The following is an 11,492-nucleotide window of genomic DNA, read 5'->3' as shown; positions in this document are numbered from 1 at the left end:
TGATACGTGTGTGGGCAGAACTTTGGCTGATGCCACAGATGATTCCAATGCTAGCCTGGAAGAACTTCAATTTCCAGAGCATGTTGAGTCAATTCCACTTGATTATTGCCAGCTAGGTGTGTCTGCACATACAGTTGGTGGCATAATGGCTTGTTTGGTAGTCAGTCTCTGGTACCTGAAGATCTCATCTTGTACCACTTTAGCTATGAAATGCTGTTTTTGGGGTGCTTTTCATGTTGTTTATATATATTTTTACAAGTGTTTGTTATCCTGCCTGAAAATACTCCTCCCAAATGCAATCGGAGTGAAACATCCCCCATTCACTTTCTGAATCTGTATCTCACATTTTTATGGGTCATTCAATATCCCATTGACCAACATCCCATCCACAATCTCTCAGATGCCTCTGGTTATTTGAGAAAGACTGTTCTGCATTGCTTCACCATTTCTCAGCAATGTCCTAATTCTCCAGAACACTTCTTCAATTCCAGTCAATCTGCAAAAAGTGCAGAGAAGAGGACCTATCAAATGTATTCACCTAATAGCCCTGTAAAAGAGTAAAACATGAGATTGTTTCATTTCTCTTGGGGTCAATGATTTGCGATTATTTTGGCAACCAGGTACACATAGTTGTTTTAAGTTTTTTAGCTTACAGGGCTATGCTAATACATTATGCATGTTTAGGAGCCTCAAACAATAGAAGAACTGTCTCCTTAAAACAACATGGAATTAGCAGGAAAGACAGGCAGAGATGTATGTGCTGGGAGGTAGAATAGTTTGTGTTGATTTAAAATTCATTTATTTATTTCTCCTCATGTCTGAGTCTGATCAGGAGAACCCACAGCATCACCTGGTGGCACCTGGTGTACTTCACGAAAAAAAAGCGAGAGAGAAAGGAGATGGAGAGAGAGAGCCCTAAAAACAAAATGAAACCTGAAGTGGAGTGGAGGCTGCACCCAGTAGGTCATAAAAACCAGAAAGATGAAGAGCAGAAAAAAACAGCATTTTAATTAGTAATTTAAAGTGCAGTTCTGCTGTATTATTGGAAGAAAGCTTCACTCCCAGGCTGTACATTCAAAAAATTTCAAAACATTTAAAAAAAATTCTGCTCAAATTCATAAATCATGCAGAGGGTGCAATGGACCCATGAGCACTTTTTAACTTGGTTTGACACCACACTGGAATCATACTGCACATGGTGTCAATCTGACCAGAGAATCTGTTTTTAGTGATGTTGGTTAAGGGGTAAATATTGGCCAGGATAACAAGAGAACTGCCCTGCTGTTCGAATAGTGCCAATGGATCATTTACATCCACTGAGAGCAGACAGAGCCTCAGTTTAATGCCTCATCTGAAAGCTGGCACCTCCAACAGAACAGGGAAAGTAAGCTGTGAGGAGGACACAAAGAGCTCAATTTTAAAAGGGTGGCGGGATGGCAGCCGGTGGGGGGCGTTACAATAGGCAAGCAGCAAACCCGAATAAAAAAAACTTACCTTTCCCCACGCGATCGCGAGCTAATTGATGTTCATTAATTTTGTTTCCGGGTTTCAAGCCCAGCGGCCAGCCTGATTGAAAGGCTGGCTCCCGACAGGAGCTGCAACGTCGAGGTGGGGGGGGTTGGAAAAAGAGAGAGAGATTTCATCGGGCGCTGGAACAGAGAGTTGGGGGGGGATAAAGATCAGGGGGGGGAACAAAGATGGGGGGGACATCGGACATCGTCAGGGGGGGACAATGGGAGACATCGGGGGGTGAGACATTGGAGAAGAGATATCGGGGTGGGGGTGAGACATCAGAGAAGAGATATCGGGGGGTGAGACATCGGAGAAGAGATATCGGGGGGGGGGGTGAGACATCGGAGAAGAGATATCGGGGGGGGTGAGACATCGGAGAAGAGATATCGGGGGGGGGGTGAGACATCGGAGAAGAGATATCTGGGGGGTGAGACATCAGAGAAGAGATATCGGGGGGGGGGCATCAGAGAAGAGTTACCGGGGGTGGGGTGGGGGGGTGAGACATCGGGGAAGAGATATCGGGGGGGTGAGACATCGGAGAAGCGATATCGGGGGGGTGAGACATCGGAGAAGAAATATCTGAGGGGGGGGGGGGGTGGTGAGGCATCGGAGAAGAGATATCTGGGGGGGGAGGTGAGACTTCAGAGAAGAGATATCGGGGTGGGGGTGAGACATCGGAGAAGAGATATCTGGGGGGGGGGTGAGACATCGGAGAAGAGATATCGGGGTGGGGGGTGAGACATCGGAGAAGAGATATCGGGGTGGGGGGTGAGACATCGGAGAAGAGATATGGGGGGGGGGGGCTGAGACATCGGAGGAGATATCGGGGGGGGGGTGAGACATCGGAGAAGAGATATCTGGGGGTGGGGGGGTGAGACATCAGAGAAGAGATATCTGGGGGTGGGGGGGTGAGACATCGGAGAAGAGATATCTGGGGGGGGGGGTGAGACATCAGAGAAGAGATATCGGAGGGGTGAGACATCGGAGAAGAGATATTGGGGGGTGAGACATCGGCGAAGAGATATCGGGGGGGTGAGACATCGGAGAAGAGATATCTGGGGTGGGGGGGTGAGACATCGGAGAAGAGATATCGGGTTGGGGGTGAGACATCGGAGAAGAGATATGGGGGGGGCTGAGACATCGGAGAAGAGATATCGGGGGGGTGAGACATCAGAGAAGAGGTATCGGGGGGGGGGATGAGACATCGGAGAAGAGATATTGGGGGGGGGGGTGAGACATCAGAGAAGAGGTATCGGGGGGGGGGCAGTGACATCGGAGAAGAGATATCACGGGTGAGACATCGGAGAAGAGATATCGGGGGGGTGAAACATCGTAGAAGAGATATCGGGGTGGGAGGTGAGAAGCAGGGAAGTCATGCTACAACTGTACAGGGTGCTGGTGAGACCACACCTGGAGTACCTCGTACAGTTCTGATGCTCTTATTTAAGGAAAGAAGAGATATCGGCGGCGGGGGTGAGACATCAGAGAAGAGATATCGGAGGGGTGAGACATCGGACATCGGGAGCAGGGGGGCTGCAGGTGACATTGTTTGAAAGGTAGGTTTATTTATTTTTTTAACTTTGTGAAATGTTATTTGATTGAATTTATTTAATTTATTTTTGCCTGATCTTGCTCTTCACACCTGGTTTCACACCAAACATGAATCAGAAGCCATAGGAAAGCCGCCCAGGTTAGTTGAAAATCGTTGTAACTACCTACTATGTAACAAATAAAGTATCTTAATACCTTAAGTACCTCAATGAGGTACATTTGCTTCTTTAAATACCTTAAGCCAGCTTGACTTCCGGATTCCAGAACCCTGTGCACACAAAGATGCATCTGTGTGAGATGCGGATGTCGGCGGGTTGGAGACGGGTTCCTTACCCGCTCGGGATTTTACCGATTTTCGCTGCCCCCCCCCCACCCCACCCCCAAACGTTCATTTGAAATTTGAGCCCAAAGTGTCTTCAAAGAGATATAGACAGGTTAAGTGAGTGGGCAAGAAGGTGGCAGATGGAATATAATGTGGGGAAATGTGAGGTTATTCACTTTGGCAGGAAGAATAAAAAAACAGAATATTTTTTAAATGGTGAAAACTATTAAATGTTGGTGTTCAGAGAGATCTGGGTGTCCTTGTACAAGAAACACAGAAAGTTAGCATGCAGGTACAGCAAGCAATTAGGAAGACAAATGGCATGTTGGCCTTTATTGCAAGGGGGTTGGAGTACAAGAGTAAGGAAGTCTTGCTACAATTATACAGGGCTTTGGTGAGACCACACCTGGTGTACTGTGTACAGTTTTGGTCTCCTTACCTAAGGAAGGATATACTTGCCTTAGGGGCGGTGCAACAAAGGTTCACTAGATTTATTCCTGGGATAAGGCAGGATCTGATAGGATAAGGCAGGATCTGGCCAAAATGGACTGGGATCAGCTGCTTGTAGGAAAATCCGCATCGGAGCAATGGGAGTCTTTCAGAAGGGAGATTGAGACCATACAATGGCAACATGTTCCCGTAAAGGTCAAGGGTGGTTCCAAGAACTCCAGGGAACCTTGGATGTCAGGGGATATACGAGAATGGATTAGGAAAAAAAGGAGGGCTTTTGGCAGATACAAAAGGCTAAAGACGGAGGAAGCCCTAGAGGAGTACAAAAAGTGCAGGGGGATACTTAAAAAAGAAATTAGGAGATCAAGGAGGGGCCATGAAATAACACTGGCGAGCAAAATAAAGGAAAATCCTAAGATGTTTTATAAGTATATTAAGGGTAAGAGGATGACGAGGGAAAAAATAGGGCCCATTAGGGACAAAAATGGCAATCTGTGTGTGGAGCCGGCAGATGTAGGAGGGGTTCTAAATGAATTTTTTGCATCTGTTTTCACTATGGAGAAGGACGATGTAGACATAGAAATACGGCAGGGGGACTGTGATATACTCGAACATATTAACATCGAGCGGGAGGAGGTATTGGCGGTTTTAGCAGGCCTAAAAATGGATAAATCCCCAGGCCCGGACGAAATGTATCCCAGGCTACTGTGTGAGGCAAAGGAGGAGATTGCGGGGGCTCTGACACATATATTCAGAACCTCTCTGGCCACAGGGGATGTGCCAGAGGACTGGAGAACCGCTAATGTAATACCATTATTCAAGAAGGGGAGTAGGGAAAAACCGGGGAACTACAGGCCAGTGAGCCTAACATCAGTGGTAGGAAAATTATTGGAAAAAATTCTGAAGGACAAAATTAGTCTCCACTTGGAGAAGCAAGGATTAATCAGGGATAGTCAACATGGCTTTGTCAAGGGAAGATCATGTCTGACTAATTTGATTGAATTTTTTGAGGGGGTGACTCGGCGTGTGGATGAGGGTAACGCAGTGGATGTGGTATACATGGATTTCAGTAAGGCCTTCGATAAAGTCCCCCACAGGAGACTGGTCAAAAAGGTACAAGCCCATGGAATCCAGGGTGCCTTGGCACTTTGGATACAAAACTGGCTTAGTGGCAGAAGGCAGAGGGTGATGGTCGAAGGTTGTTTTTGTGACTGGAAGCCTGTGGCCAGTGGGGTACCACAGGGATCGGTGCTGGGTCCCTTGCTGTTTGTGGTCTACATTAATGACTTGGATATGAATGTAAAAGGTATGATCAGTAAGTTCGCTGATGATACAAAGATTGGTAGGGTGGTAAATAGTGAGGAGGATAGCCTCAGTCTGCAGGACGATATAGATGGGTTGGTCAGATGGGCGGAACAGTGGCAAATGGAATTTAACCCGGAAAAGTGCGAGGTGATGCACTTTGGAGGGACTAACAAGGCAAGGGAATACACAATGAATGGGAGGACCCTAGGCAAGACAGAGGGTCAGAGGGATCTTGGTGTGCAAGTTCACAGATCCCTGAAGGCGGCGGAACATGTAGATAAGGTGGTAAAGAAGGCGTATGGGATACTTGCCTTTATTAGCCGAGGCATAGAATATAAGAGCAAGGAGGTTATGATGGAGCTGTATAAAACACTGGTTAGGCCACAGCTGGAGTACTGTGTGCAGTTCTGGTCGCCACACTACAGGAAGGATGTGATCGCTTTGGAGAGGGTGCAGAGGAGATTCACCAGGATGTTACCAGGGCTGGAGCGCTTCAGCTATGAAGAGAGGCTGGGAAGATTGGGTTTGTTTTCCTTGGAGCAGAGGAGGCTGAGGGGGGACATGATTGAGGTGTACAAAATTATGAGGGGCACAGATAGGATGGATACTAAGGAGCTTTTTCCCTTCGTTGAGGGTTCTATAACAAGGGGACATAGATTCAAGGTAAAAGGCGGGAGGTTTAGAGGGGATTTGAGAAAGAACTTTTTCACCCAGAGGGTGGTTGGAGTCTGGAACTCACTGCCTGAAAGGGTTGTGGAGGCAGGAACCCTCACAACATTCAAGAAGCATTTGGATGAGCACTTGAAATGCCATAGCATACAAGGCTACGGACCAAATGCTGGAATATGGGATTAGAGTAGACAGGGCTGATGGCCGGCGCGGACACGATGGGCCGAAGGGCCTCTATCCGTGCTGTATGACTCTATGACTCTCTCTATGACTCTATGATGAGAGGGTTGTCCTATGAGGAGAGATTAAGTAAAATGGGTTTATGTTCTCTGGAGTTTAGAAGAATGAGAGGTGATCTCATTGAAACATATAAGATTCTGAGGGGGCTTGACAGGGTAGATGCTGAGATGTTGTTTCCCCTGGCTGTAGAGTCTAGAACTAGGGGGCATAGTCTGAGGATAAGGGGTCGGCCATTTAGGACTGAGATGAGGAGGCATTTCTTAACTCAGAGGTTTGTGAATCGTTGATAAGACCATAAGACCATAAGAGATAGGAGCAGGAGTAGGCCATTCGGCCTCTCAAGCCTGCTCCGCCATTCAATGAGATCATAGCTGATCTGATTTTAATCTCAACTCCACTTTCCCGTCTTTTCCCCATATCCTTTGACTCCCTTGCTGATCAAAAATTTGTCTAACTCAGCCTTGGATGTATTCAATGACTCAGCCTCCACAGCTTTTTGGGGTAAAGAATTCCAAAGATTCACGACCCTCTGGCAGAAGAAATTCCTCCTCATTTCCGTCTTAAACGGGCAACCCCTTATTCTGAGACTATGCCCCCTAGTTTTAGATTCCCCCATGAGGGGCGACATCCTCACAGCATTTACCCTATCAGAATCCTGTATGTTTCAATAAGATCTCCTCTCATTCTTCTAAACTCCAATGAGTATAGACCCAACCTGTTCAATGTTTCCTCATAAGACAACCCTTCCATACCCGGAATCAATCCAGTGAACCTTCTCTGATCTGCCTCCAATGCAAGTATGTCCTTCCTTAAATAAGGGCACCAGAACTGTACGAGGTACTCCAGGTATGGTCTCACCAGCACCCTGTACAGTTGTAGCATGACTTCCCTGCTTTTATACTCCATCCCCCTGGAAATAAAGGCCAATATTCCGTTTGCCTTCTGGATTACCTGCTGCACCTATATGTTGACTTTGTGTGTTTCATGTTCGAGGACACCCAGATCCCTCTGTACCGCAGCATTTTGTAGTATTTCTCCATTCAAATCATATTTTGCTTTTTTATTTTTCCTCCCAAAGTGAATGACTTCACATTTTACCACATTATATTCCATCTGCCAAATTTTTGCCCATTCGCTTAACCTGTCAATATCCCTTTGCAGACACTTTGTGTCCTCATCGCAACTTGCTTTTCCACCTATCTTTGTATCATCAGCAAATTTGGCCACAGGACACTCTGTTCCTTCATCCAAGTCATTGATATATATTGCAAATAGTTGAGGCCCTAGCACTGAACCCCGCGGCACCCCACTAGTTACAGATTGCCATTTTGAAAATTATCCTTTTATCCCGACTCTTTGTTTTCTGTTAGTTAGCCAATCCTCTATCCATGCCAGTGTATTACCCCCAACACCACGAGCTCTTATCTTGTGCAGTAATTTTTTATGTGGCACCTTATCGAATGCCTTTTGGAAATCCAAATATACTGCATCCATTGGTTCCCCTTTATCCACCCTGCCCGTTACTTCCTCAAAGAACTCTAATAAATTTGTCAGTCACAATTTCCCCTTCATAAAGCCATGCTGACTCTCCTTGATTGTATTATGAGTCTCCAAATGTCCTGCTACTACTTCCTTAATAATGGATTCGAGCATTTTCCCAATGACAGATGTTAGACTAACTGGTCTATAGTTACCTGCTTTCTGTCTCACTCCCTTCTTGAATAGGGGTGTTACGTTTGTGGTTTTCCAATCTGCTGGGACCTTTCCAGAATCCAGTGAATTCTGGTAGATTACAACCAATGCATCCACTATCTCAGTAGCCACTTCCTTTAAGACCCTTGGATGCAAGCCATCAGGTCCAGGGGACTTGTCAGCCTTTAGACCCATTAGTTCACCTAGTACTTTTTCTCTAGTGATCGTGATTGTTTTTAGTTCCTCTCTCCCCTATGCCCCTTGATTTTCTAGTGTCTTCTACTGTGAAGACAGATACAAAATATCTGTTCAATTCCTCTGCCATTTCCTTGTTTTCCATTATTATTTCCCCAGTCTCATCCTGTAAGGGACCAATGTTTACTTTAGCTACTCTCTTCCTTTTTATATACTTGTAGAAGCTTTTACTGTCAGTTTTTATATTTCTTGCTAGTTTACTCTCTTTGGAATTCTCTACCCCAAAGGGCAGTGGATGCTAAGTCATTGAATATATTCAAGGCTGAGATAGATAGATTCTTGGACTCTTGGGAAATCAAGGGATATGGGAATCGGGCTGGAAAGTGGAGTTGAGGCTAAAGATCAGCCATGATCTTAATGAATGGTGGAGCAGGTTCGAGGGGCCGTACGTCCTACTCCTGCTCCTGCTCCTATTTCTTATGTTCTTAACTGCTTCAGCATCAGCCTGGATGATGTGCTTAAATTTCTGGAATGTGGCTTGAACCCACAGCCTTCCAACTCAGAGCCAAGGCTGACACTGAAGGTAGGGAGAAAGGGCAGGGGAATGAAACTAAATGGATAGATGTTTCAGAGATCTATCATGGGTGTGATGGACAACCTTACATCACTGAGATGCTCACTTTCATAATACCCTGCCCCCTCCATATGCAGAATTCCCACTTGCTTACTCAGAGAAGTGCCCTCGATATGTCTAAAATTACCCCCTGCATCTCTGATCCTTATAATCTCATTCCAAACCAGGGAATCTGACAAAGTATAGTTTTGCCCTTGGGAAAAGGTGACGATCCTATTCTCTGCCTCAACCAGCAGTCAGTGACTTCCTCTCACTAAGTTTCATCAGGTTTCAGAAAGAAGCTCAACAAAAGCTTATGAAAACAAAAACCCTGAAAAAAGCAGAACTTTCCAAATTCGAAATGAGGAAAATGTTGCAGGACCGGTTTTCCCACCTCACCCCTCTCCATTCATACACAAGTTCATTTCGTGCCATCTGAGTCACACTGATTATGGCTGCTGCATTTCACAACTTTAACTGCCTCACCTCCCATGATGAAGAAACTGTGGCAGAAGACCCCGTCCCTCCCTCCAATCTCACCCTTTGTCGTGTTTCCACTCTGACCTTCCCCTCTCTGACCCCGAATGATCAGTCCCCAGCAAAGAACTTAACGTCATTCCCTTACGCCCTCACAATGAATTTCGAGCTCAACATGAGCTCTTCTTCTGTCGCCTTCACCTCCGCACCCACTTCCTTGGCCAGGAGTCCTCTCCCCGCACAGCGGACCCTTTCTTCCATCTTCAGAATTCTCGTTCCACCTGGACCCCTCCCTCTGGCCTCTTACCCTCTCTAGATCTTTTCATTGCGAACTGCTGGCGTGACATTGGCCGTCTCAATTTCTCTACTCCCCTCACTCACTCTAACCTCCCTCCCTCTGAACTTGCAGCACTCCGTTCTCTCAGGTCCAACCCTGACATTGTCATTAAACCTACGGACAAATGGTGCTGTTGTTGTGTGGCGAACAGACCTCTACCTTGCGGAGGCTGAATGCCAACTCTCCGACACCTCCTCCTACGTCCCCCTGGACCATGACTCCACCGCCAAACATCAAGCCATAGTCTCCCAGACCGTCACTGACCTTATCTCCTCTGGAGATCATCCCCCCATGGCCTCCAACCTCATAGTCCCCCAACCCTGCACAGCCCGCTTCTACCTCCTTCCCAAGATCCACAAACAGGACTGCCCTGGAAGACCCATCGTTTCAGCCTGTTCTTGCACCGTGGAACTTATTCCCTCCTATCCCAACTTTTTTTTTCTCCCCTTGTCCAGTCTCTTCTAACCTACATCCGCAACTCTTTTGACGCCCTCCACCACTTTAACAGTTTGCAGTTCCACGGCCTTAACTGTCTCCTTTTCACCATGGCCGTCCAGTCCCTCTACACCTTCATCCCCCACCAGGACGGCCTGCGGGCCCTCCACTTCTTCTGTGAACGGAGGTCCAACCAATCCCCATCCACCACCACCCTCCTCCACCTGACTGAGCTTGTTCTCACGTTGAACAACTTCTCCTTTGACTCCACTCACTTCCTCCAAATAAAAGGTGTCGCTATGGGAACCCATATGGGTCCCAGCTATGCCTGCCTTTTTGTGGGATACGTGGAACGTTCCTTGTTCCAGCAATACTCAGGTCCCCTCCCTCACCTCTTTTTCCGGTACATTGATGCCTGTTTCAGTGCTGCTTCCTGCTCTCGCCCCGAACTGGAAAATTTTATCAACTTTGCTTCCAATTTCCACCCATCCCTCGCCTTCATATGGTCCATCTCCGACTCTTCCCTTCCCTTCCTCGACTTCTCTCTCTCCATTTCTGGAGATAGGCTGTCAACCAATATCTAGTATAAGCCCACAGATAGAGACAGTGAGCATCTCCTCTGGCAAAGAAAATGGGTAGTGTTTTTCAGGCTGTGCTGACAACCAATGCAAGCCTCAAACCTCCAAAAATTATGTAAACTGGTGAGCCAAAGCAGATTCTGTTGGCAAGTGATGGAGCAGTGCAGCATCCAACCCCCTCTTTATTGCATGGCGAAAATGACATGCAGGTGCATGAGGTGGATGCGAAGTTGGTCGCCTTCTTTGGCACTTCAGGCCATCCGCTCCGGAGCATCATACTTGTTTACAGCTGGTAACCAGGCTCAACAGTGTGTTTATGACCTGAAGAATCTGAGAACAGATGCATACGTGGACGGCACACTTAAGAAATCTAGTAAGGACACATTCCAGGCTGCTACAGGACATCACTTGCATCTCCCAGCCTGCAGTGCACTGCTGCATCAAACAGGTGACCAATGCCCTGCGTACCAGAGCAAGCCAGTACATTACTTCCACAATGGACACTAGCAGCCAGAATGAGAGAGGTCTGGGATTTGCAGCAGTGGCCAGTTTCCCTCACGTCCAGAGCATAACAGACAGCACTCATGTAGTTATCAGGGCACCAGAAGGCAAGCCAGCAGATTATAGGAACAGGAAGCATTCCGTTCCATCAATGTTTAACTGGTGTGTGATCACGCAGCTCTGTAAGAATTGCTGGCAGCTGCCACAACACCTTCATTCTGCCACACTTATCCATTCCCCTCAATTTTCCAGCCATCCAGGCATGTCAAAGGGATAAGAGATACCCTCTCTAAACCTGGCTGATGACGCTTTTTTGCAACCCCACCACTCCCAAGCAACAGAGATAAAATTAGAGCCATAGGACCACCAGGAACATCACAGAACATAACATTTCCATATTGAAGCAAAGGCACAGGAGCATTGATTGCTCTGGGAGCTCCTTACAGCATGGCCCAGATAAAATGAGCCACATCATTGTAGTCAAAAGCAAAATACTGCGGATGCTGGAAATCTGAAATAAAAACAGAAAATGCTGGAGAAGGGGAGAAGGTCAGCAAGTGAGGCAGCACCTGTGGAGAAAGAAACAGAGTTAACGTTTCAGGTCGAAGACCTTTC

This window comes from Heptranchias perlo, chromosome 13 (genome assembly GCF_035084215.1).
Source record: "Heptranchias perlo isolate sHepPer1 chromosome 13, sHepPer1.hap1, whole genome shotgun sequence".
In the NCBI taxonomy this organism is placed as follows: domain Eukaryota; kingdom Metazoa; phylum Chordata; class Chondrichthyes; order Hexanchiformes; family Hexanchidae; genus Heptranchias; species Heptranchias perlo.
The sequence above is the reverse complement of the archived record's forward strand: the minus strand, read 5'-3'. Positions refer to the sequence as shown.